General features: G+C 42.4%; 1 long non-coding RNA gene across 3 annotated transcripts in view; it reads left to right on the forward strand.

Moving 5' to 3' along the window:
* Positions 1-2,717: 2,717 nt before the first annotated feature.
* LOC143267994 (uncharacterized) overlaps positions 2,718-16,511 on the forward strand; it is a 65,348-nt gene continuing 51,554 nt past the window's right edge. For 2 of the 3 annotated variants that reach the window (XR_013043575.1, XR_013043576.1), the window contains exons 1-2: positions 2,719-2,908; positions 3,559-3,699. This is a non-coding gene — a long non-coding RNA (uncharacterized LOC143267994). Of the gene's footprint in view, positions 2,909-3,558; positions 3,700-16,511 lie in introns of all 3 variants that reach the window. The other variant, XR_013043577.1, reaches the window with a different exon arrangement.

Here is a 16,511-nt window from a genome sequence, read left to right on the forward strand (position 1 = left end):
AATAATGAAGTTGAGTCTAAAAATCCTCAATAAAACATTAACAAATTAAGTCAACTACATATAAAAAAGTTTATAAGCCATGGTCAACTGAGTATGTAAAGGTGGTTACCTCAGCCTTTGAAAGGTGGCTGGTATATTCCCTCTGCTCAGCAAGCCAATAAGAAAAGTTGCATTAATTGATGCTGAGAAGAAATTTCAAAACCATTCATGATGAAAATAGAAATTAGAAATGGAAGAATATTACTAGACATAAACCAGTAGCTACCCAAACACTCACAAGATTTTACATTTCACATTTTTACTCTGTGTGTGTGTGTGTGTGTGTGTGTGTGTGTGTGTGTGTGTGTGTGCTCCTGTACCACAATTAAATTACGTCATCAGGCTTGTTAGCAAATGTGCTCACCTACTGTGACACCTCACTGGACCCAATATAATACTTAGTGCCAAAAGACTGGATATTTTCCCACCAAGATGGGGACACACTAAGGTTCTGTTCACTCTTATTTGGCACAATTTTAAAAGTTCTAGCCACTGCAAAAGAGATAAAGAAATAAAGGACATGGGTATTGAAAAGAAGAAAAAAAAGGCTATATTATCACATTATACAATTTATGAAGATTACCCAAAGGAATCTACATAAAAAAACTCCTTGAATAAATTAAGTTCAATAAGACCACAGGTATAAGACCAGTCTATAAAAATCACTTGCAATTCTCCCCAAAATGAACATTCAGTGATTGAAATAAAACTCAAATTACTATTTATAATCATACAAAGAAAGAAAAATACTTAAACATACATCTAGCAAAGAATTTCCAAGAACTCTATGGTGCAAATTACAAAATGTTGATGACGGAAATTAAACACACACATATCATGTATTAGAAGGAGACTATTGAACAGTAGAGAAAAAGTCAACCTCTGTAAACACTTTTATAGGGTAAGGACCTGGACAGTGAAACATTTGGCTCAGATAGTGATAATGCTTGCTTGCTTTCTGCTTTTGATCCTTGAGACAGGCTCTTGCTCTCTAGTTTGCCCTGAAAATCGCTAGATTCACTGCCACTGTCTTTGTCTCCAGGGTGCTAAGGATTACCAGAGACAGCCACCTTACCATGTTGGGGCAACTGCTTTGAAAAGGTGCTTGGGTTCCTTTTAGATTCTCAGTCAACTAAGCCACCACAGTAATCCTAAATAACTGGAGATTCCTCCTTCTCCTGTCAAAGCATGTAAGGCCAGGCCTGTACTAGCTCTGAGGAAAGAGACTCTAACCAGCCTCATTGCCACTGATTTTTATCCTGTCTCCATATCAAGCAGATCAGCTAATAGCCAATTTGCACAGTCAGACCCAGATTCTTTCCATCACTGTTCACTCAACTTTTAGCAAATTCATCAAAATATAGCCTGTGGGAAGAAAATGCACAAGCTCTGTGAATCCAAAGTACCAGTCTATTGCAAGGGTTTTGTGACTGAACCTTTAAAACAGATAGCTCTGATGCAGTGACACAGGAGAATTCTTTCCAAGGAAAATATCCCTGAAATCCAGAGCAGGACTCAGAATGCCTTGGCACACGTCAAGAAAGTCACAGGAAGCTGCAGTTCTGAAATCATCCCCGCCCCTCCCCCAGTACCAGGGCCTCCAAGCCGGCGGGACATCCCACCTCTGTTCTCCCAACTGGGCCCTCAGGGGTGCATACCCTTCTTCTGCCGCTTTTCCTTAATAGATTTGCACAAAGCCAGTCCTTACTTGACTGGTAGGGAAGTCCTGCCCTTATCCTAGGATGATTCCCTTAGTAGAAGTTTCTAGATGCGGCTGTTTAAATGGCTTGTTGCTGAACTGGAAACGCATCTATCTACATTTCATTTTAATTATTGGTGGTGACAGTCCAGGCTCTGCCATCATTTTGAATTTTCCCTCTCCACCGGCCATGTCAAAACAATTTTGTCACGGTTTTATAGTTGGCTGATTTCTACTTTCATGAACGTTCTGAAAGGGAAAGGCTTTAAGGGCTCAACCTGGCTGGAGTGGATCCCACAGCTCGGGTAAAACCGGGAAGACCCCAAATCACGGCCACGCCCAAGAAAGCCCAGAGCCCAAGGACGCAGCCTGCGAGCCTGGGCACACAGCATGAAGACCGTTGTTGAGTAGGCAAGTCCAACATTCTGCACAGAGACTCACACATGCCCTTAGCATCACGAACAGAAAACGCATCTTGTTTCCAATTCTGCTGTAGATAATGAAATTAGCTCCCAAATTACCAGAAACTGGAACAAGTAAACACACAAAGGCGGGAGCTGGGTTGCCAGGCTTCCCCTCCCATGCCCAGAAGAGATGGGTTGTGGCTTTGAGGCTGTTTAAATTCAAAGCAACGCTTCTGTTTTCCTAAGTCGCAATGCTGACCCTAAGCAGATAAAGGGCGCTCAGTGACATGGGGTTCAGAGAGGCTGTGTTCCTGCAGGGCAGCTCTGTTTACATCAGGAAATCCAGCCCCGGCGCACGGGGGCAGCGCGGAGGCGGCCCGGGCGCCGGCCTCCCTCGCGCTCGCCGGCGCGCTGCGCTGGCCCCTGGCGCTCCGCGGCTGACTCCATCCAGATGTGCCGCGGCTCCAGAGTGGCTGCCGCGCGCAGTAAATGGGCATCCGAGGCTCGTCAATCCCGGCCAGAGCAATTGCGGTCTCGCGGGCCGTCCCGCTGGCACGCGGAAACGCGCGCTCCAAAGGGGACCGTTGCAGGGGGGAGGGAGGGGGAAGCGCACCCCGGCTCAGAGGCGCGCTAATGACCGACCTGGGAAATGTGCCTAATGCATTTGTACATTTCCTTGTAAATGTTTTACACTTTGAAAGAAAGTAGAATGCTGAATATCAGTTGGAGATGTTGGCTGTCTAAAGGTCCCTGTGGATATCACGGGGTTAGTACCGCTTGTAACAAGAGAAAGAGAAACATAAAAAAGTTAGGAAACACAGCCAATTAGTCATTACCGGGAGACTGTAAAAACAAGAGAAAGAGAAAGAGGAGGGAGGAAAATGAATCAAAGAAGAAAATGTCCCAGGGGAAGAAAAGAGAAGAAACTAGATGATTTGGGGCGCGCGCGGGGGTGTGGGTGGGTGGGTGGGGGTGTTCTCGGAATTGAATGGGGAAGCAGAACAGCTGGTGGCCTTCTAATCAGGAGCGACCTGCAAACTAGCAAGTTCCAGGGCGCAGAGGCCCCACCAGCCTGGAGGCGGGGCTGAGACTTCCCAAACTATACCTATTTGCTGTCCCTGTAAAACTTGAGCTGGGTCAGTGGGCAGGCAGTGCGCTTTGGAGCGGAACCCAATTGTTCAAAATCCAAGTCAGACATTTATTTCTGATCTCCTGCCGTCTACACAGTCGTTACTAGCTGAGTCGTAATAAAAAGAAGACAGGAACCATTTTTTACAACCCTAAACTCTCACCAATCAGCCCCTAGCTCAAGCGGGCAGTGGGGCTGTGCCATGCTTGCTAGAACTGTTTTTAATTTTACAGTAATTCTGATAGTTGATCTTTTTTTTTTTTTTTTTTTTTTTTTTTTTTGGTCAGACTCAAGAATCTAAGAACTTACAGCATCACAATTTGAACAGGTCTGGTCGAGCCTTCCGGTTCTCCAGTAACTCTATTGACCAATCTCAATACCCACAAAACTTTCAAGTTCAAAAACAGGCTTGCACTGCTTCTTCCAAGGTATAGTAGCTGAACCTCCCTGGGAGTGGTAGAAACAGGTAGACTGGAAGCTGGGCCTGGTCCCCAGGGAAAGAGGCAAAAGTTTCTCCCTGCAGAACTACTTATCTCTTCAACAGGAGGGGACTCTGAGCCAGTCAGGCCTCCTTCAGCACTGAGTGATCTCAGTCCCCACCTCATCTGAGTCAGAACTGACTGCCACATGTGTCTCAGATCCACTTTCTGGCAAGGGTACAAGTTTGCTAATAAGCTAGGGTTCTTTCTAGTGTCTGGCCACAAGTCAGTAAGGGCACAGCTCAGCCTTAGCAGTACAAAAGATCTTGCATAAGACCTGCTTCAAAAATGAGCAGACAAGAGACAAGTGTGTGTCCTCTCTCTTGAGCACAAAGCACTCTTGCAGGTGAGCATGTGGAGGCAAAGTGTCCCAAGGAATCATCTCTGAGGTTCAGCACTTCAGGGATTGGATAGAAATGAACACAGATAAGTTTCTTATCTGGCAGCAACTTTGACCTTTTTAAGGAGGATTTGAAGTTGCCTGACTGATGGGAAGGCTACAGTCAGAGACAAACTGGAAAATTCCTGTGACCTGCAACCTTAATTTACCCACTCACATTGTCCATAACCTGGGCACATCTGACATTTGATAGTGCCCACCACCATTGTCTTGTCTCTCCAGAAGACTCAAAACATACCATCCAGCTGTTGGTGACAAGCCTGTTCTAGTAGATGGCATTACTGGGTGGGTTTTTCTCTCTGCAGAGTTCATCCTCCATCTCTGGCTTTACTTGCAGCTCACCTCTCTCCTTCAACTCTACCTGATCCTGGTTGAACCCACTGTCTGAGGCTTTGACTCTACTGCTCTCTATAAGTGTTGTCTTGGCATTGTCTCTCTCCTGATAGTTTTTACTAATAACACAGGATCTAAAGGTTAGACAGACAAAATCAGTACACTCTAACACTGCTATTAACATTTGCAAAGGAACTTTACACCCTCCTTTTTTAACCCTCCTGGCAGCAATAAGGATATTCTGAAGAGAAACATTTGTGCCTCTCTTCCTATCAGAGTTATTAAAAAATGGTCTCAGAGGAGTTGTAATGTTCCCCAAAGAGTCTGGTGGAAAGGGAGACGCTGAGAGAAAGGAAAGGGTAGACCTGGTGCCAGTCAGAAAAGGAATTTATTCCTCGGGAAGAGATTTCACACACTTCAGTGTGTCAGACCACCTTACAGGAAATACTAGAGCCAAGATGGTGATGGGTCAGTGCTGAGGGACCCACACCTTAATAACTGCTTAGTGATGCATACTTCCTACCTTCCATTTAAATAAAGCTTCATGTTATTAGCCTACAGATAGACTGGAGGTTAGAGGGTTTCTCTTCCCATCTTGTTATTTGTTTCTCTGACCAACATGGCCACATTGAATAAACCTGCTTCCTCAGCTTTTTGTTATTGTTAGTCTCTATAATTGGCATCTTGGGGCTGCCAGGGCCCAGGCTCTAGCAACTCAGATAATACTTGGAAGCTCAGTGTTTTGGCAAGCAAATGTATCCTCTTCCTTCCCAAACTGAACTTGTTTGCCCCCCCTGTCCTTCCAGTGTCTACCAAAGACAACATCACTGTCCTATCTCAGATGAATATCTGCAGAATTTCTCTTTAATTGATTTCCCTGTCTCATCACTCCTATGATAGCTCCCATAACACACCTCTAGGGATCAGACCCTATCTCTGGCTCTGAGGATACAACGGTGAAGAAGGCAGCTCACAACTACCCATGACTACTTGGCACAAACTCATCATGTCTACTACATAGCTTCATGCTATATCGTAATTTCCTTGCTCAGAGCCTGGCAGTTCTCTATCTTTGCTTTATAAAAAACCTTGTGCTCACAGACATTGAAATTTCCATATTCAATGCTTTCTTTCTCTTCTATTATGACTGTCATTGTCCAAAGCCTTCCTGTGAAGAGGCTGTGTCTTCCCTATGTCCTGCCTGCTGAGGATATTATACTATCATCCTGGAGAGTCACTCTTACTATAGATGGTGATTTCTAGAAGGAAGTTTGAACTATTCTTTACTCTCTAATAGTAAAATCTAATCAAACCTTAAACCACAAATCAAGTCTATAATTCACTGAGGAAGACCAGCTTTGATAGGGACCCTACATTCCAGTGAGATCTCACCATATTCTGAACCACCAATTATTAATATCATCAGGCATCAGGTCTTCCACTGTCTACCAGCTTTCAGCTTTCAAGCCTACAAAATTTTTAGACTTCCAACATAAAAATCTTCCTTTTTTTTTTTTTTGAGACAGAGTTTCTCTATGTAGCCTTGGCTGTCTTGGACCTCACTGTATACCCAGATGGCCTCAAACTCACAGAGATCCACCTGCCTCTGTCTTCCGGGTACTGGGATTAAAGGTGTGTGCTGCCACTGCCTGGCATCAAAAGCCTTAAAATCTAACTTTCTGCCTTTTCCCCTAAGTCTCTTCCTTCTTTCATAATTCTCATTAACTGTGGTAATATTATATTCACACTCAAATCAAAACTTGAGAATAACCCCATATTTTTTCTTTTCCTTAACTCTAAAGTATAGCCAGCAACTAAGCCCTGTCCTCTATGTCTTAGTGATGACTGAATGTATCCTTCAGAGGTTCATGTGTTAGAAGCTTGTCTACATGTATTTATTTGTTAATTTACATTCATTTATTAATTTAACCACCAAGATTCCAATCCCTGTTCCTGATCACTTGAACAAATACACTTACTAATTCAAGAATTACACTATGACTGGGTGGAAGCTTCTCTGGCTAGAAAAAAAAGCCCATTACAGTGATTCAGATGGAATGACAGGTCAAACCCATCTGAGACAAAGAAGTGTGGTCCTGAACTCAGAAGCAGCATTAAAAGTAGGACTGTTGTGTCCTAACTTTCCCAGCATTACAGACACAGAGAAAGGAAGACCTCAAGCCTGAGAGCCCTCTCCTTCCTTGTCTTAAGGACCTAGCAGCTACATTACAATTCTGTCTTCTGCAGTCCTTTCTAGTCACAGATCCTATTCTCCAACATTCATTTCCATCTTCCAGATACAATGAAGAAAGGTCCTGTTGCTGGAGGGCTTCTCTCCAGGTTCCCCAAGCCCCGCAGTCCCACAATCCACGTATAAAATAATCACTCAGACGCTTATGTTACTTATAAACTGTATGGCCGTGGCAGGCTTCTTGCTAACTGTTCTTATATCTTAAATTAACCCATTTTTATAAATCTATACCTTGCCATGTGGCCAGTGGCTTACCAGCGTCTTCACATGCTGCTTGTCCTGGCGGTGGCTGCAGTGTCTCCCCTCAGCCTTCTGCTTCCCAGAATTCTCCTCTCTCATTGTCCTACCTACTTCCTGCCTGGCAACCTACTTCCTGCCTGGTCACTGGCCATCAGTGTTTTATTTATATAGAGCAATATTCACAGCACTTCCCCTTTTTTTCTTTTTTTTAAAAAGGAAGGTTTTAACTTTAACATGGTAAAATTACATATAACAAAACAATTACCTAGCAAGAATTATAGTTACAATATTAAAGATGTCCTATCTATCTTATATTTGTGAGTTTAAGGTTTTATATCTAACTTATCTTTTATCATAACTGAGGAAATTACAACTATCTAGTTTTCAACCACATCAAAGACCTGAGAAGGAACATAATGGTACCTGAGAAATGGTAGATGGATGCAAGCAACTTTCAGGAATCTTGCAAAAGTAGACCAAGACAGCTGGCAGCCTGGACAGTCACCTAATGTTTCTCAGCATGTTGGTGCATTCAAATTGGCTAAAGGCCTACAATATATGACAGACCATTTTCAGAAGCAGGAATTCTGAGAGACCATCTTACCCTGTCTTGGCAGAGTACAGTGGTTGCTTTCCTTGTGTCCCGCTTGTCCAGAAAGGACAGCATTGCATTTGTACTGTCAGCCATCAAGGCAAGGGCAGTTCTTTGCCCAGTAGGCCATTTTGTGCCAAGAAGACAAACTTCCAAATGGAACTGTCTTAGAAGCCCAACATTCTCTCGGGATCAAATTGGTGCAGCCAGGAGCAATTGTGTCTCACGTCAACAGAATTTTAAGTTATTTAAATGCCATATTCTCTAGGTCTATGAAGTGTTTGAATATTAACTCTCTATCTGAAATATATCTCTGTATACCTAGAAGATTTAACTAACATGGCTACAGATATGCTTATCATAGATGACTAACTATTAATCTATTTTTTAATTATCCATTACAATTTTAAATGAGTTACATAAACATAATACCTCAAACAAGAATAGAAATATTTATATATATATACAGTATAACAAAATTAACTTCAAGTTTGTATCAATAAACTAAAATTTATACCAATGTAAAACATTTTAAACATAAACTAAAATCTATACCAATGTAAAACCTTTTAAACAAGTTGTTCTTTAAAAGTAGGTTCATTAATCTACCCTTTTATCTTATCATCTCCATATCCATATATATATATATATATATATATATATATATATATATATATCATATCCCCTTTTCTTTTTTAGAAAGAGATCACATTTATAACCAACCTGTTTTAAATAAAAATATTGGTTTTTCTCTGTCCCACACAAGAGGGCTCTTCTGATTTGGGACACAAGAATCTCTTAACCATTTTTTTTAAAGCAATATGTCTTGGTTTAGAGGGGGAGTGAGCCAATTCCACCTCTAAAGCCAGCTTGGTATATTGGGAATTTGGGCGTAGCATCTCTTACTACTCCCTGCTGGAGGGGGGCACTGTATTTTATGGGGACGCAAAGAAAATTTTAGGCCTATGAGGTAGTCCGTGAGGCTGTATTGTTTGAACCAGTTGCCTTGAAACCGCTCTGGATGTTGGATCATCTGGGCCATGGTGTCATCGGAGACCTTTCAGGGGGTCTTGGCTGGTGAAACCTGATGTATCTTAATCTGGAACAAATCCACAGCCTCTGGCTTTCTGTGGAAACAAAAGCAGAACCTCTTTTCCAAAGCAACATATCCTGAAATCCAAATTTTGAAGTCAAGGTAGCTTTAAAATATACATTTTGGCATAACTCAACAGCTTTTGCAATCAAATGTTTTTCTTTAGTTACGAATATCAAAGACAACATAATCCAGATTTTATGTGTGATAGCCATCTTTATGTGGCTTATTACCTTCACTGTTTTTTTTAAACACTTTATTTTTAGATACTATTTGTTTATTTTTTAAGCCTACGTACATTTTTGCATGCATTATAAACTATTTCATCTGATTCAGCCTTATTGCAAACTTATTGCTTTAAACTGTGGCCTTTTAAGCCTGAAACGGTGCTGTGGCTGCTGGCTCCGCCCACTTCAGCTTCCCAACATGGCGGTGGTAGTTTTCCACCAGTTCTGTGAGACATCAATTCTCAGAAATAGTGGGTCTATGCTTCTTATCAAAGCAGGGTGTAGCCCAGAAACCTCTTTTTAAAAAAAATACTAGTAAAGACTAAGTCTACCACACAGCATAATGTGCCGCTGGCAGATGCCTCATTTCCACCATACTGCCGGTCAAACCCACATGCCAGGAACCCGCCAGTGTTCAAACCTGCGTTTTGCGGTGTCTAGCTGCCCCTATGAGACAAGAAGCAGGAACCTGGTTTTGGCTCTGTTTAGAATTGGTTATTAAATATTTTCAGGTTTAAGGTGGAAACTCGAGCCGTTGGGCGCCATTTGTTGCTGGAGGGCTTCTCTCCAGGTTCCCCAAGCCCCGCAGTCCCACAATCCACGTATAAAATAATCACTCAGACGCTTATGTTACTTATAAACTGTATGGCCGTGGCAGGCTTCTTGCTAACTGTTCTTATATCTTAAATTAACCCATTTTTATAAATCTATACCTTGCTATGTGGCCAGTGGCTTACCAGCGTCTTCACATGCTGCTTGTCCTGGCGGTGGCTGCAGTGTCTCTCCCCTCAGCCTTCTGCTTCCCAGAATTCTCCTCTCTCCTTGTCCTACCTACTTCCTGCCTGGCAACCTACTTCCTGCCTGGTCACTGGCCATCAGTGTTTTATTTATATAGAGCAATATCCACAGTAGGTCCCCAGTCTACAAGAGGGAGATTAGTGTCACATCAATTTAGGGAGCCCCCCCCCAAATGGAAAGCTTCACCAGAAGGGAGCTCCCTGTGGATGAAGATGTCTCTCGGTTCAGTTAGCCCCCAGTAATAAGAGAATGGCTAGGTCAATAACAAAGCTCTGCATCTCCCATCCCCTCCTTCTGGTCCTCAACGATAGTAATGTCTGCACACTTGGATCTGAGAGAATTAGTAGCACAAATGACATGCCTGAGGCTCAATAACTGAAACCTCTATAAAAATGGTAGAGAGGCCCAGTAAGGCCTGGCACTGAAGTTATGGCTCATAAAGTATTGGGGTGGGGACTGGTGGGTGGGGGAATTTCCTGATGCATTCTATACAGATGTTTTTTGTTTGTTTGTTTTTTATCAGCATGTATCACAATCTACTAATTTTTGTGTTTGTATTCGAATGAACTTGTAGATTCAAAACAAAACCCATTTGAAACCTGCTGCATAAAACGATGTTATCTCTCTCTTTGCAACTCAGGACAATTCCTAGCTGCCTCTTCCCATACTGGATGGAAGGGATAGCAAGGCCTTCCCAGAACTAACACCCTCCAGTCTCAATCACACCAACAAAAAGAGACTTACACAGGAGCACACATTAACACACACATGTGAGTAGACAAACATTTATATGTGCAGATACACAAGGATACAGAGACATACACCAAAGACTTACACATCCAAACACGGGTAGAGAAACACAGACACATACTCTTAAATATACAAAAACAGATCTCCTTAGAAAGACACATAGCACGAGTATGTACAATCACAGTGACAGTGACAGAAGCAGTCACCACCAGTCTACAGGACACCGTTGATTATTGAAGGGTCAGCTTCTTTGACTTTATTCCTTTGACCTCAGTTCAGCCCCTAGGGAAAGGAGGATTTTGAGCACTGTAGACTTCTAAGAAGCCTGGAAGAAAGAACATGAACCACATGGTCTTGATGGGACCATCAAGTACTCTACCTATTCTGAGCCCCCCACCCTCTTTTTGGTATTTATTTCTGTTGGGTCCAGGGTCACACAATAATGAGGGACAGACCACCAAAGTCTATTAAACTAGAAGCAAACTTTATTCCAGGAAAATTAAAATTAAACATCAGGAAGAGAGGCTAAAACCTTTTTAGATTATGGATTAGCCTATAGAAAAATGTCTGTGGTAAATCAAACAGTGAAAGGGAAGATGAATAGTAATCTCACTTACACAACGTTAGTAAAACATAGCTCTCTGAACAGATGAAGATAGGTCTCTTCTGTATCCCAGAATCGAATCAATATTTATGTGTATAATTCAGCTACCACTTGGCTTAAAAGTACTTATTGGGAAATGTTATCATTTTTACTATTTTCTGCAGGGTAATTATTTTCCAGTTTCAAATAACCCTGGACTTTTTAATTATAACCTGTTTTTATGTTCAAAAAATAAAATAAAACACTGCAGGGCACAAAAGCTTATCAGCTAGCTGAGACCACAGCCATTGTTGGAATTCTGGGGCTGTGGCAATGGAGGCAGTTGCTGGGTCCCTTTTATAGTGTCAGGCACAGGTACTGATACTATAAAAGTCACGTAGGACCATCAGCCATGAGATGCATGCTAGAAATCACATAGAAACAACTATTAAAAATTAACTTTGGTCCAGGCAGTTGTTGGCTATAAGGGGCAAGGGGGTTAAAAGTTCACCCCTGGCTGCTGACAGAGGAGCTGGCTGTAAAGCCCTTGTCAGCAGTTAACCGTTAGAGCTGATGACTGTCAGTTTTTATCTCTTAAGCTTATAATTTTATATTTTTATATTCCTGGACCCTTCAATTCAATTCAAGGGAGACAGTATACAGAAGTGTTGAGGTTTCGATGTGGTGGGGGTAGGGTGTGTGTTACAGAGTGAGCTTTTTCAAACAGCAAGGGAAAAAGTCCAATCAATGTACCCTTGAATATTCAGACCTGTTCTCAAAAAAGCTGGAATTAATTGTTCTGGTTTGTTTTTTGTTTGTTTGTTTGTCCGTTTTGGTCAGCTATGCCACACTGTGCAGCCTTTTTATTTAGTGTTTTTAATTCAAGGGATTCCATCATGAACTCTTTCCTTCTCCTACCCCACGCATGGCCAGCTTGGGGCCCTGAAATCACAATCTCATATCAACCTGAAGAAGCTGAAGATTCAAATATGTAACCCAGTGGTTCTTGGTTCCATATTACAACATTCCCCAGACACATCAGCAAAATCTGGATATATTTGAGGTTGCCATGGGTCTAAGGGATATGTGCTATTTGCAGATAGTGAGTAGAGATCAGGCTGTTTTTCCTATACCCTATAACACACAGGTCATTTCTGTCACTCCAAACACAGAATGATCTGGCCCTGAGCATCAGTGGTGCCAAAGCTAGAAACCTCCTTTTTAACTTGCCCACCAAAAGCTTTTCAATGCAGCTGTCCCACGGTGTTCTCTGACTTCATACCACAGCAAGAGTCACTGTGGAACCCACAGCTTCCTGGCAGGCAAACCCAGCAATCACGACTATTAGCCAAAGCTAGAAGTCAATGCACACTACACAAGGCAAGAGCTTGAGTACAAACCTCCTGCAAAACTAAATTGAAATAAAATCAATGTCATCCTCAGACTATGGTCACCTTCTGCCAAGCAGTTAACAAAAATTACAGGCATATGATTTAAAAACAAAACCAAAAAAGAAAAAAGAAAAAAAAACTGAACAACTTTATCTGGTGTCTTTCATACTAAAGGATAGGAGGGCATCTTGCCCGTGAAGTAGTCCATTTGTGGTCTGTTTTGGATTTCCTTGGACAAAATGCAGAGCTGTCAGGACTCTGAGGTCAGGATGAATGACAGCTATGGCCATAGCCATCCCTGGACCCTGCTTGTACTGCACAAGCCTTTACTGACTACAGACTGGGAACAGAACTGGGGGCATTTCTAGGGGGAAAGGCAAAGGTCTTTCTTGGACTAGCAGCAAGCTGTCTGCAGTTTCTTGTCCTGCTGCTGACTTTGTGTGACTTATGAGCAGGTATCATGTTTAGGAGACAGTGTGGACAAGCTGCATTGGTGACCTTGGATAAGCTTGTTTCCTTCTGTACTTCAGTTTCTTCACCTGAGCTGCAGGCTGTAATATGCAAAAGGTAGTGAGCAAAGGAGAGGACTTGGCATGTGACAAGTGTTGTCTAGGTAGTTTTCACATGCCAATCTGATCTATCCCGACAGCCCCTGATGATCACTTATACTACAAACAAGGAAACCAAGTCTCAAGAATGATTGTACTCGGGGCACACAGATGGAACTAAAGTTTTCATGTTTTTAACTGTTATGTGTTTAACTGTGGTTCTTGGCTGAAACAAATGGTGTGATATTTGCATTATCTTTGAAGAAGTTTTAAGCTTTTAAAAGCTTAAAAGCTGGCAGCTGTCCTATAGGCCAAGCACTTGGTTTGCTTTTCTGGTTCTTTACGAACAAGTCTAGAGGGAACTGAAGGACCCATGTTCACACCAGAGAAGCACACAGTGGGTCCATCTTTTTGTTTTGTTTTGTTCTGTTTGAAACAGGGTTTCTCTGTGTAGCTTTGGTGCCTGACCTGGATCTCGTTCTGCAGACCAGGCAGGCCTTGAACTCACAAAAATCCACCTGGCTCTGCCGCCTGAGTGCTGGGATTAAAGGTGTATGCCACCACCGCCTGGCTAGTGGGTCCATCTTTAAGTGTAGCCACTTTGCACTCTGCAATTTCCTTGGAGGCTTAGCCTTTAGAAGACTGATAGAGCTGAAACTCTGTAAGTAGTGATAATTATGACTGAGTTTTTGTAGGGAAGGAGTCCTTCCAATGGTCTACCCTGACCCTAGAAAAACCTTAGTCCTTGGATGCTGACTCTCTAGTAGATTTGAGGAGCCCCACCCTGAGTGCCCATGGTTGTCACTCTCAAGTAGATTGTCTTCTTCACTTGCAATTTATGGCTAATAGACCTGCTGCATTTGGAACTAGATTACGGGTTCACATAGGAGCTGAGAGGAAAGCTCCAAATTCACCCCTGACTGTTGACGTTGGTGGTGACTCCTAATCTGTAATATTGGATACCCCATAGATATCTGTTAACTAAATTAGAGGCAAGGAAGTATATAGAGTGAAACTCCAGTGTATTGGTAGAAATACTTCTCAAAGAGCAGCACACAGGGTTTCACAATTTTCTCCCATCAAATAACTTACTTGGTTGCATGATTGCACATTGCCCATTGTCACAGAATCTATTGCTTCTCTGGATCCACAATGTGGAAACAAGCCCTCCATACACAAAGGTTAGGTAACTGCACAGGGTGACACAATTAGAACCTGACTTCCCATCAGTGGTGTCATCCTCCCAGTCTGGATTGTATGTGGTTTGTTTCCGGCATCATAAACCCACTGGTTGGGTTTTTGTTGTTCACCATTACTGGGCATAGAGCACAGCCACATCTATTTTTGATGCTTCCAACACCTGTAGAGGAATCTTATGAAATCTGCAACTACAATATTAAGCAATGCAATCAGTAAGTGTCAAAAACATCCTGTTCTTCCCACAGTATTTCTCTCTGTATTCACACATAATTGCAGTTGAAAAATAGCAATAATAATAAGAGCACCTGTGGCCGTGCCAGCCACACACAGCCTTGTTTATATTCTCAGTCTCTTCTGGTCAGAAAGCCTTACTTCTAACACACTTGACTAGAGACAATAAATAATTTATAGGGTCTATCAAAACAGTGGAGTAAAACTATGCATCTTATGAACACATGAACATAAAAAGAATTATCTTTGTGTGGTTTTGACTTTGAAAACCTCACAGTTTTCTTTTTATCTTTAACATCAGTGAACATCTACTGGACAATAAGGAATAAGCTAAGTGAACCCCAGGTGAATCAAGCTTGCTTTTTCACTTGTCTACACTTAAAAAGTCCCGGTATGGAGCAAAGGCCTTCCCACATGCTTTATCCAATGGAAATGGGTGTCTATCTAGAGCCACGGGATTCTCAATCAAATACAGTGGACTTCTGGCCAGGCCAAGGCTTTCTGGTGGCCCATGCACATTTATTTCCTTGTTCCTTATAGTGTGGAAGTCAAGGACTTCATTTTCAAGAATGAGCAAGTCAACTCCTTTTTTCTGGTGCAGGGAGTTTCTTCCTGATGCTTCTAGCATTAAGCACATTTTTATTTCTAGTTTCAAAAGCATTTCCCATAATTTCAAGTTGCCAAAATCCTGACTCCTGGATAATGAAATACTGTTATATTTCACATGTATGTATCTCATAACCACCATAAACCATTCACCCAAGTTCATGACATATTTTTGAGTACCTATTTGGACCAGATATTGTCCTAAGCACTTGAGAAAAACATTAACAAGACAGAAAATGTCTCTTTCATTATAACTCAGGGCTCATGTTCTGGGAAGTGGGAAGTAGTCAATGCATGAGTGAGTGAAGCTGCATGTAAGCAGAGTATGTGTGTGGGGGGTGGAATGGATCCTAAGAAATACTTGAAAACTAAGTTCTATGGTGGAGCATGTGCTACTTAAGCTGAGGCATGAGGGTACCTAAGGCTGACATATAGCACCTTCCAATGGAGTACTTGAGCTTTTTGTTCACATTTCATAAGCACCAACTGTGTGCTAAGACCACATGGAACTCAGAGGCTGCAAAATTAAACATGGAGCTAGTCTTTCGATTGTAAGCAAAATGTAGAGCTGCCAAGCCTCTCTCCTAGCTGAAGAGAGATTGTCCTGTCATCATGATATGCTTTTGATCAGGCCAGTATCCTTAAGGAGGAGGTTGATCCAGAGTGAGCTGTCTGTGCACCCTCTCTGCAGCTCAGCTAGAATCTTTACCCCAGATGGCCAAGTCCACGGCCTCCTTATCCTTTCAACAGGGCAGTGCTCTGCCAGCTCTGCATAAGCTGCATCTATACTTAAAAGGGATCATACTTGTTCCATGCATCTGGTGCAAAGATGTTCTTAAAACAGTGAAGGGACCACGCTTATAAGATTCACAAAGACAACTAGCGAGAAGCTTAGGAGAGGCCTCTTTTTGCCATCTCTGAGCATTAAAATAAGAGAGCAAGTACTCCCAAACTCACTGGGCCTGCCTTGCCACACCTCTGCATCCTGGATACTCCTTTCACTTTCTGCAGAAGAAGAGCAATGCAGTATTGCCATCAGCTGCACAGCTGCCTCTGAGGCCAGCCTTGTTGCCAAGAGAGAAACAGCAAAGGTCTCTCCACAAAGATCTGAAAATATGTCTGAAGAACAGGCCTTATGGAAATGAGCAAGGACATGAGAGCTAGAAGGAACGGTCCTCAGATGATTGCATTGGTCCTGTCTCTCCAACGTTGCTAGGCAGTGGTTCCTGAAGCCTAATACTCTCACAACATGGACTTAGCAAAGTAGGGGTGGGAGACAGTTGCAGAAGGCTTTCCATACCTAACTTCATATGTAGAGCATACTTGTGGCGTCAATGTTATCCCCATTCATAGACCTGAACGCTGAGGGTGACTTGCTGTGACTGGCATCTGATGTAAAGTAAGATAAATTACTTGCTGAATTCAAAAGCCTAAGCTTTAGCAAGTAGAATGGAGCCATTTAAAACCTCCACCTACAATGCTTCAGCAGCCTTCCTACTCACCATCAACACAAAACTG

The sequence above is a fragment of the Peromyscus maniculatus genome, chromosome 12, assembly GCF_049852395.1.
Source record: "Peromyscus maniculatus bairdii isolate BWxNUB_F1_BW_parent chromosome 12, HU_Pman_BW_mat_3.1, whole genome shotgun sequence".
Lineage (NCBI taxonomy): Eukaryota > Metazoa > Chordata > Mammalia > Rodentia > Cricetidae > Peromyscus > Peromyscus maniculatus.